Consider the following 11,115-nt stretch of genomic DNA (forward strand, 5'->3'; position numbering starts at 1 on the left):
AATTTCTCCAGAGGAGCATCGATCCAGCAGTTCCTCTCTCAAGCCACACATCGAGGTGGAATCTCACGGCTGCAGACTTCCTGTGGTACTGCGGTACTGTCTCTAGGCTTTGGCTCAAGATGCTGTCCCTTCTTGGTGACTGTTTTGTTGTTGTTGACAGCGTTGTGCTTACTTCAAAGTTCTCGGGCCAAATGCCCTGAACTTGGGTGGGCGGAATCGAATCATTTTCACTCAGCCCCAGTCACATGGCACCAATACAGTAACTTCAGTATTACCGGCTTCTCTTCTCTTGGGACTTGCCAGAGTTTTACTTTGGTCTGTATCTTCCTCAGCTTACAAATGTGGGGGGAAAGACAATTCATTTATGTCTACAGCAATTGAAAGGTACTGTGGGTCTCTTCAAATCACCATCATGCAAAATGCTAACCAAAGCCCCGTAAGAGTCCTTTGGAACAGCTGGGCTCAGCCTCCCTGGGCCAGTTTCCTCATTTGTGAAATGAAAAAGCTGAATTACAAGTTCTCTTTGGTTCTTCCAGCTCAAAATTCTTAAGATTCTATGACTTTCATAAGGTAACATTATTTCTTTAGATGTCAATTAAATTTCTCTAACATGGCAGTTGCTGGTGTAGAAGCCGATGTAAACACAGCTTTTAACGTCGTCGTATATGTGGTTAAGGTGAGGGATTTAGGAAGCAACATTAAGGAAGCAGAAAACCCAAAGAAAAGTCTGATATTTCTTCCACTTAGGGCAACATCTCTAACTCCCAAATTCACCGGTAACACCCTTGGTGAAATAAGAAAGATACTTAAATTTGGCAGCAAGATATCTGGCAAATAAAAAGCTTTCTGTACATTCACATTTGCATGTGGGTAAAGGACAGCTATCTTCCATTCTCTTCAGAACAACAAATCCTTCTGCATTGCAATTTCTACTCCCTACCCGTTTATCCCAGTCACCTCTGGCTCCAGCTTTTCCAGAGAGGGACAAGTGGTCACAAGTCCTCCCTGCCTTCTCTTCTTAAAGGGATCAGCAACATGCATCAGGGATGCCAATACTTTTCAGTGATGGGAATCAATCTACCCCCTATGCAAGAAGTCGTTTGTACAGCTCTTAAGGAGTCTATGAAACGACAACAAAACAACAGATGTTTCATGCATAGAAAATAACCAGTAAAATCAGTTTCCAACACCATGCTCATGAAGTCACCAGAATGTTTAGGCTGAACCACCAGAAGGGCAACAAGCATAAAGTGAGCCCTGGCTTTTCAAGTGGGCAAACGATAATGTCAAAAAGCATCAAGCTTTTTTTTTACACAAACTTCTACTCACCCTTCAGAAGTCTTGAGTCAACTGTTTCCTCCTGCAAGAAGGTTTCAATTTACCTGTCTCTCCAGGCAGGTTTATAAGTTCATTTTCTAAACTGCCTTTGCATTTGAGTAGTGAGCAAGTTGGTTTTTATTTGTATGCGCTTTCCTTGAAACAGGACCATGTCGGGAATTCCCTGGCGGTCCAGTGGTTAGGACTGGGCGCTCTCACTGCCAGGCCCGGGTTCGATCCCTGGTTGGGGAACTAAGATCCTGCATGCCGTTTGGCGCGGTCAAAAAAACCCAAAAAAACAACAAAAAAAAACCCCTCAGAATCTTTTTGTTTTGTTTCCTAAGTTATACCTGGCACATTGCAGGTGCTCAAGAAATGTTTGATACTTTTTAAAGCTAATGCTTATTGAGTGCTTACTATGTGCCAGGTACCGGATCCAGCATTTTGCATGAGTTATCTCATTGGTTCCTCGCGAAAAATCTGTTGTCCTCACTCTGTGTGAGTGTGTGTCTGCAAAATGAGACCCAAAGCAACTAAAATATTGCTAAGGTCACACTGCTGGTAGCAGAGTTGGGATTCAGTATTTTCTGCCTTCAAGGTCAATGTGCTTAATGACTATTCTGCCTTCGAACTTGATAAGCAAGGAGAGAGTACATAATTCTTTTTCACAATGTGGTTGCTGATTAATAACCACTGTTCCTAATTGTTTACCCACAAATATAAATGTGTGGGGTGGAGCTTATGGGCTCTGATGCTGCTATTATTAACACCATTTTATATTTATATATAACTTTATAATTTTTTTTTTTTTTTTTTGCGGTACGCGGGCCTCTCACTGTTGTGGCCTCTCCCGTTGCGGAGCACAGGCTCCGGACGCGCATGCTCAGCGGCCATGGCTCACGGGCCCAGCCGCTCCGCGGCACGTGGGATCCTCCCGGACCGGGGCACGAACCTGTGTCCCCTGCATCGGCAGGCGGACTCTTAACCACTGCGCCACCAGGGAAGCCCTAACTTTATAATTTTTCAAAGCACTTTACATGTATTATCTCACTTGGTTCTCAAAATAACCCAGTGAGGTAGGTGAACATATTATTTTCATTTTATAGATAAGGAGACTTGGATGCAAATGGTAAACTGAATTGCCACCCTACGAAGTGGCAAGTCTCAAATTAGGACCCTGGACTCCTGATTCATGTTCCAGGGTGATTGCAACTGAGGCAGACAAAGAGAAAGAAAGTGATGGCCGTTAATGGAACATCACTCCCTTCAGACAAAGAGAAAGAAAGTGATGGCCGTTAATGGAACATCACTCCCTTCAGGCTACCATCAGCAAAAGCCAGACAGCATTTCAAGGAGGCAGCTTGCTCTCAGGACTCAGAGTGTGGCCAGGAGGAAGTTAGTTGCCTTCCTTTTTTTTCCCCTTGTACTTTGCATTCAGTAACAACACCTGATCAACACCTTTCACTGATACCTGCATTTGTGTTTCCCCTCCAGACTGAATGCTCCTGATGGGCAGGTGGGGCCTATCTATCCAGGAGGCAGCCATGGCAGCTCCAGGGTTAGGAGTAGAGGACCTGAGTGCCCGTTTTGGCTCTGCTACTCAGAAGCTGTGTGACATGGAGAAAACTACCTACCCTTCCCTGTAAATGGGGTTTCCTCTACCTAACTCACAGGGTGGCTGTGAGAATTAGGTGAGATCTTTTCAAAAATACATGTAAACTATATGCAGGGCAGGGATTTCCCTGGCGGTCCAGTGGTTAAGACTCCACGCTTCCACTGCAGGGGGTGCAGGTTCGATCCCTGGACCAGGAACTAAGATCCCACGTGCCACTGGTACAGACAAAAAAAAAAAAAAAAACTATATGCAGGGCAGAGGCCAGGATTATTGTTCTTTCTCTTGGTATCCCCACAGCACAGTTACTTGCTGGTAAGCTTCTCAATAAACATCTATTGGGTTGAAGATGCCCTAGGCCTGCCTTAGCCAGCTTCCAGACTGCAGCTTCTTCAGTTATATCCTGGACTATTTGCAATAGCAAACTGTGAGTCCGAGAAGCAGTCACACCCAAGCACGTGGCTTCTGCAAACAGTGGCCACAGCTGCACACCACAGGAAAGTCTTTGCTTTTGTACACAGTGATAATGATCCCTGTCAATAAAAACCATAATTTACACAAAGAGCTGATTATATAGTGCTTGCCTTTGTGTACTGCTCTGTTTTTTCAAAGTCCTTTCACATAGGCGTTTCCTTTGCTATAAATGCAAAAATTTGCTTGTTTGCAGATGGCTACACCTAACTAAAAGCAGAGTGAGTCCTACAAGCTTAAGAAGTATTCAAGGGCTTCCCTGGTGGCGCAGTGGTTGAGAGTCCGCCTGCCGATGCAGGGGACACGGGTTCGTGTCCCGGTCCGGGAAGATCCCACATGCCGCGGAGCCTGTGCGTCCGCAGCCTGTGCTCCGCAACGGGAGAAGACACAACAGTGAGTAAGCCTGCGTACTGCAAAAAAAAAAAAAAAAAAAAAAGTATTCAAGGACGTTAATCCATTAAGAAAATTACCTTTGAAATGAGTTAGAACCAGCAAATTGCTGTGAACAAATTCAGCTGCCTTCCTAAATCATCAGGTCAACAATTTTCAGTGTCTTCATGTCTCATAAGTAATTCCATAAAAGGTTGATTTTGCTTACTTTAACTTATATGATTTCTTTTTTTTTTTAGTTTTTTGGTCATAAAAGTAATACTTTAAAAAGTAAAACCTGTGCAATATGGAAAATAATAATCATAAATAATGCCACCACTGAGAGATATTACTCTCAGATTATTAACATTTTAGTAGAATTCTTCCATATGTATACATATATAGTAGAATATGCATTTATTATATATTTCATTGAGATCATGCTTTAAATTAATTTTTAAAATTTTATTTATTTATTTACTTTTGGCTGTGTTAGGTCTTCGTCACTGCTCCTGGGCTTTTCTCTAGTTGCAGTGAGTGGGGGCTACTCTTTGTTGCGGTGCGCAGGCTTCTCATTGCAGTGGCTTCTCTTGTTGCGGAGCACGGGCTCTAGGCGCGCGGGCTTCAGTAGTTGTGGCACGTTGGCTCGGTAGTTGTGGCTTGCAGGGTCTAGAGTGCAGGCTCAGTAGTTGTGGCGCACGGGCTTAGATGCTCTGTGGCATATGGGGTCTTCCCGGACCAGGTCTCAAACCCAAGTCCCCTGCATTGGCAGGTGGATTCTTAACCACTGTGCCACCAGGGAAGTCCCTTTAAATTAATTTTGAATATTAATATTTCACTTATCATAAGCATTTTCAATGTTAAGATTTTCACAAACCTCATTTTTAATAAGTCAGAAGTGATTTGATATTTAAATTATTGTAGATTATATTTCAAAGCGGGTTTTCACTGGTTTTGAAAGGAATTCTTGGGGTGAGAGCAGGTTTGTTCATAGACACATCCTGGCACACAAACATAGACAATGGCTTCATCCTTTCTGGTAACTTTATCCTTAAAAATATTAAGATTCTCATCCTTACTAGCACTCTCAGTTTCTGTTTTTAAAGTGGCATCATAATATCTATAGCGACCCCAAGCTCCTATTTAAGTATCTAGTTTTTTCTTTTTATAGGCTGAGCTCTATTAACCTATGTAGTAAACTACAGTTATGTAGGTGCTTGGTACTTAAGAAATGAATGAAGGAAAAGCATTCCTGTGAAGCTAAGTCTGTAGTGTCTTGTGCCATGCACAGTCAATCTCAACGCCAAGAGTTAATTACAGCTCAGCAAGATTGTAGGTGAAAACTTAAATGCTGGAAACTAAGAACTAGCATTCAAAAAGATACGTGCACCCCTATGTTCACAGCAGCACTATTCGCAATAGCCAAGGCATGGAAACAACCTAAATGTTCATCTACAGATGAATGGATAAAGAAGATGTGGTGTGTATACACAGTGGAATACTACTCAGTCATAAAAAGGAATGAAATAATGCCATTTGCAGCAACATGAATGGATGTAGAGATTATCATACTAAGTGAAGTCAGAAACAGAAAGGAAAATACCATACAACATCACTTACATGTGGAATCTAAAATATGACACAGGACTATCCCTGGTGGTGCAGTGGTTAAGAATCCGCCTGCCAATGCAGGGGACACAGGTTTGAGCCCTGGTCTGGGAAGATCCCATATGCCGCAGAGCAACTAAGCCTGTGTGCCACAACTACTGAGCCTACGCTCTAGAGCCCACGAGCCATAACAACTGAGCCCATGTGCCACAACTGCTGAGGTCCACACGCCTAGAGCCCGTGCTCTGCAACAAGAGAAGCCACCACAATGAGAAGCCCACGCACTGTAACAAAGAGTAGCCCCCACTCGCCACGATTAGAGAAAGCCCACACACAGCAACCAAGACCCAACGCAGCCAAAAATAAATTAATTAATTAAAAATAAATAAATAAAATAAAAATATGACACAAATGAACTTATCTACAAAAGAGACTCACAGACATAGAACAGACTTGTGGTTGCCAGAGAGGAGGGGGACTGGGGGAGGGATGGATTGGGACTCTGGGATTAGCAGAGGCAAACTATTTTATATAGAATGGATAACAAAGTCCTACTGTATAGCACAAGGAACTATATTCAATATCCTGGATAAACCATAATGGAACAAAATATAAAAAATAATGTATATATATGTATAACTGAATCACTGTTGTATAGCAGAAATTAACACATTATAAGTTAACTATACTTCATTAAAAAAAAAGAACAATGCAGAGAGAGTTGATTAGTTACAGAGACTTAAAAGTCTATTTTGGGAAGGAATCTTCATTATATATAGCAACAAGAACCTCAGCCCCATTGTATATATGTGCCACATCTTCTTTATCCATTCATCTGTTGATGGACACTTAGGTTGCTTCCATGTCCTAGCTATTGTAAATACAGCTGCAATGAAATATTACTCAGACATAAAAAGGAACAGAACTGCGTTATTTGTAGTGAGGTGGATCGACCTAGAGACTGTCATACAGAGTGAAGTAAGTCAGAAAGAGAAAAACAAATACCGTATGCCAACACATATATATGGAATCTAAAAAAAAAAAAAGGTCATGCAGAACCTAGGGGCAAGGCGGGAATAAGAGAACGGACTTGAGGATATGGGGAGGGGGAACGGTAAGCTGGGACAAAATGAGAGAGTGGCATGGACATATATACACTACCAAACGTAAAATAGATAGCTAGTGGGAAGCAGCTGCATAGCACAGGGAGATCAGCTCGGTGCTTTGTGACCACCTAGAGGGGTGGGACAGGGAGGGTGGGAGGGAGACGCAAGAGGGAAGAGATATGGGGATATATGTATACATATAGCTGATTCACTTTGTTATAAAGCAGAAACTAACACACCATTGTAAAGCAATTATACTCCAATAAAGATGTTAAAAAAAAAAAAAGAACCTCAGCCCCAAGAATCCTAGCGCATGCTTATGTGGCACCTGAGTGTCACACTTGTCTGTGACTGACCTCATGAACCATGAATGGTCAGTCTAAAGACTGAATGAGCTGTTGAGGTAAGAGCCAGGCTGAAATACATTTGCTCTGCAGACACAGCAAACTCCCACGTTGCCAGGGAACATGATGGAGCTGCCTAGCAGAGGTCTTAGAAGGATTTGGAAGGTTTTAAATAATATTAGTGTAAGATGAAGAGCAGGGAGCACTTGGTAGTCAAGAGTCTGCCACTTTCCTTCTTTTATGTGTTATAAATCCACTGTTTCCTTATGCAGTATCTGTGGCTTGATTGGTTTGTCCTTATATGTTTTCTTCTCCTGTTTAGATAGTAAATACCATGTCCACTCAATCTGCTGCTGTTTAACGTCTACTATTGTGGTCCTGGCCAATACAGCAGCATACATATTAGCCTTCAAAAAAGATTTTAAGGGCTTCCCTGGAGGCGCGGTGGTTGAGAGTCTGCCTGCCGATGCAGGGGACACGGGTTCGTGACCCGGTCCAGGAGGATCCCACATGCCACGGAGCGGCTGGGACCGTGAGCCATGGCCGCTGAGCCTGCGCGTCCGGAGCCTGTGCTCCGCAATGGGAGAGGCCACAGCAGTGAGAGGCCCGCGTACTGCAAAAAAAAAAAAAAAAAAAAAGATTTTAACATTGAAAAGGGAGAGAAACAACTATCACTATTTTTCAAACAATATGGTACTTTATCAAGAAAAAATAAGAAAATCAACTGAAATTTAGAATAAGACAGTTGAGGTAAGGTGGCTAGATACAAAATTGACACACAAAAATAAATGGCTTTTCTATAAGCCAACAAATAACAATTAGAAATGGTAATAGAAAAAGAGGACCATTTACAATTTTTTTATAATTTATAAAATCACCAGTTTTAGACCTAACAAGAAATATGCAAGACCTATATGAAGAAAGCCACAGACCTTTACTGAAAGACATAAAAACCTAAATAAATGGAGAGCATGGCCTAAAAATTCAATGTTGTAAACATGTCAACTTTCCCCAAATTGATGTCTAAATTCAATACAATTCCAGTCAAAATCCCAGCGTGTTTTTAATGGACTCCATAAGCTCTTTCTAAAGCTTATGTGGGACTTCCCTGGTGGTCCAGTGGCTAAGACTCTGCACTCCCAATGCAGGGGGCCTGGGTTTGATCCCTCGTCAGGGAACTAGATCCCACATGCCGCAATTAAGAGTTCATGCGCTGCAACTAAAGATCCCACACGCAGCAACCACGATCCCGCGTGCTGCAACTAAGACCCGGCGCAGCCACATAAATAAATAAATAATAAAGCTTGTGTGAATTAGAGATTATGTGCAAGTAAATATTTACAAGACTGATAATATCCAGTGTACATAAAGATATGAGGGTTAGAGACACTTTTCTCAGTGCTGAAAGAAGTATAAATATGTATGGCAAGGATTCAGCATTGTTTGTAATAGCAAAGAAAAATTAGGAATGATCTAAATATCCAGTAGTGGAATGCAGCTCTTCCTCAGCTTATGGTGGTGTTATGTCCCGATAAACTCATGGTAAGTTGAAAATACCGTAAGTTGACAATGCATTTAATATACCCAACCTACTGAACAACATAGCTGAGCCTAGCCCATCTTAATTAAAAGTGCTCAGAACACATACATTAGCCTACATTTGGGCAAAATCATCTAACACAAAGCTTATTTTATAATAAAGTGTTGAACATCTCATGCAATTTATTGAGTACTGTACTGAAAGTGAAAAACAGAATGGGGAAGAGTACCAGTTGTTTACCCTCGACTGCCTCGCTCACAGGGAGCTGCAGCTCGCTGCCCCTGCCCAGCATCGCAAGAGCGTATATTCACCCAGCACACTGCTAGCCCGGGAAAAGATCAAAATTCGAAGTATGGTTTCTACTGAATGCGTATTGCTTTCGCATTATCATAAAGTTGAAAAATTGTAAATCGAACTATCGTAAGTCAAGTGGGAGACCGTCTGACAAAATATTTTATGGTATGATCAAACAATGGAATGCTACATAGCCTCTGAAAGGAGAGGTAGACCAAAATACAGAGAAAGATCTCCAGAACATACTGGAAATTTAAAGGGGAAAGAACAAATCACAACAATAAGTACAGTGAGATGTAAATTAGTTTAAAAAAAACTATAAATGTGCTTGTACGTATATTGCTACATAATCACGCAAAGAAAGGTTTGGAAGGGGAACACCAGACTAACAGTGTGGGGAGAGAAGTGTGTATGGGCGTGTGTTGGTTTTGTGTCTGTGGGGTGAGGTGAATTAAAAATGACTTTTACATTTTCCCACGTTGTACAAGTGTATGAGGGTTTTGAAAACTATAGTTAGAAATCTGATTAAGCACACTGCCTTGAAAATTATATGAAAGGTAATATGTAAAAAAATATGACATTCAGGGACTTCCCTGGTGGTCCAGTGGTTAGGACTCTGCGCTCTCACTGCCAAGGGCCCGGGCTCAATCCCTGGTTGTGGAACTAAGATCCCGCAAGCTGTGCAGCATGGCCAAAAAAAAAAAAAAAAAAAAGAAATGACATTCATTTAACATACTTTTGAGGAATCATCATTTTTTAAAGTGTGAAAGTGTCACATAAGCTGTTGAAAAGTAATGGCCTTGATTTTTATACGTAATGCTGTAACAGGACCTGGCTCAGGTGGGTTTGAGAGGCATTAAGAGCAAAAACACTTGAACATAACAGACTTTGGTGTCATCTTAGCAGGCCAGCACTTAGCTACCTGACCTTGGCTTCTCACCCTACTGTCCCACCTACGTCAAGAACTATGGAGAAGTCTAAGAAATAACATATATGAAGGACTTCCCTGGTGGCGCAGTGGTTAAGAATCCGCCTGCCAATGCAGGGGACACGGGTTCAAGCCCTGGTCCGGGAAGATCCCACATGCCGTGGAGCAACTGAACCCATGCGCCACAACTACTGAGCCTGTGCTCTAGAGCCAGCAAGCCACAACTACCTAGCCCACGTGCCACAATGACTGAAGGCCACGAGCCTAGAGCCTGTGCTCCGCAACAAGAGAAGCCACCGCAGTGAGAAGCCTGCGCACTGCAATGAAGAGTAGCCCCCGCTCACCACAACTAGAGAAAGCCCACGCACAGCAACAAAGACCCAATGCAGCCAAAAATAAACAAATAAATTTTAAAAACTTTTTTAAAAAAAGAAATAACATATATGTGTAATTCCCTGGTGGTTCAGTGGTTAGGACTCCGAGCTTCCACTGCAGGGGGCCTGGGTTCAATACCTGGTCAGGGAACTAGGATCGCACAAGCCTTCTGGCCAAGATAATAATAATAACATATATGAAAACATTTAGACTGTTCATTAAAGTACTATGTAAATGCACTATATCGTATTAGTCCCTGAAACCATTTGCTATCATTTGGTGTAGTGGGTTAAATCTGCCCGTAAAACTCTGTATAAGTACCCCGGGTGCTAACTGATTGCACTACTGGAGTGCCTCGCCATCAAATGCTAAACTCTAAACCCAACAGATAAATGTGCTTAGGCTAGGGCAGTGAGGGCAAAGAAAAAGAGAAATGATAAACAAAGTGAAGATTTTCACAGGCATTTGAAAATGTGTGACTGACACTAAGGAGAGAAAGCCAAGTGTGGACAGAAAAGATGTGGAGACTAGAGATGGCTGTGGGAGTGATCTCTCAAAGCAACGACTCTCCAAGGGGGATTGGGGTGGAGGAAGCTATCGAATCTTGAACAATATTATATTTAGGACATAAAACTTTTTTTTTTTTGCGGTACACAGGCCTCTCACTGTTGTGTCCTCTCCCGCTGCAGAGCACAGGCTCCGGACGCGCAGGCTCAGCGGCCATGGCTCACGGGCCCAGCCGCTCCGCAGCATGTGGGATCTTCCCGGACCGGGGCACGAACCCGTGTCCCCTGCATCGGCAGGCGGACTCTCAACCACTGCGCCACCAGGGAAGCCCTAGCCTGTTACTATTTAATGCAGTTTTCTTCACCTGATGTCCCCCTATCTCTCTGCTCTTTTATCTTCCTAGACTTTTGTACCATGTAACTCTCTTAAACCCAAACTTATATTCATTATTATTATCTTATCTGGAAATAGGGAGAAGGGGGATAATGGAGTTGGGAGCTTCAGCATAGGGAAAGGTTTGGGTTGCAGGGGGAATGCAATGAGAGTTGACAAGGGACTTGTAAAAGGACAATCAGTGGCAATGGGACAGCATGACTTTGTATTGGAGATGGTCACCCTGGTATCATGACTCTCCATGACATTGT

Source organism: Aethalodelphis obliquidens, unplaced genomic scaffold, assembly GCF_003676395.1.
Source record: "Aethalodelphis obliquidens isolate GAN/ISIS:26980383/991018 unplaced genomic scaffold, ASM367639v1 scaffold38, whole genome shotgun sequence".
NCBI classification, from domain to species: Eukaryota; Metazoa; Chordata; class Mammalia; order Artiodactyla; family Delphinidae; genus Aethalodelphis; species Aethalodelphis obliquidens.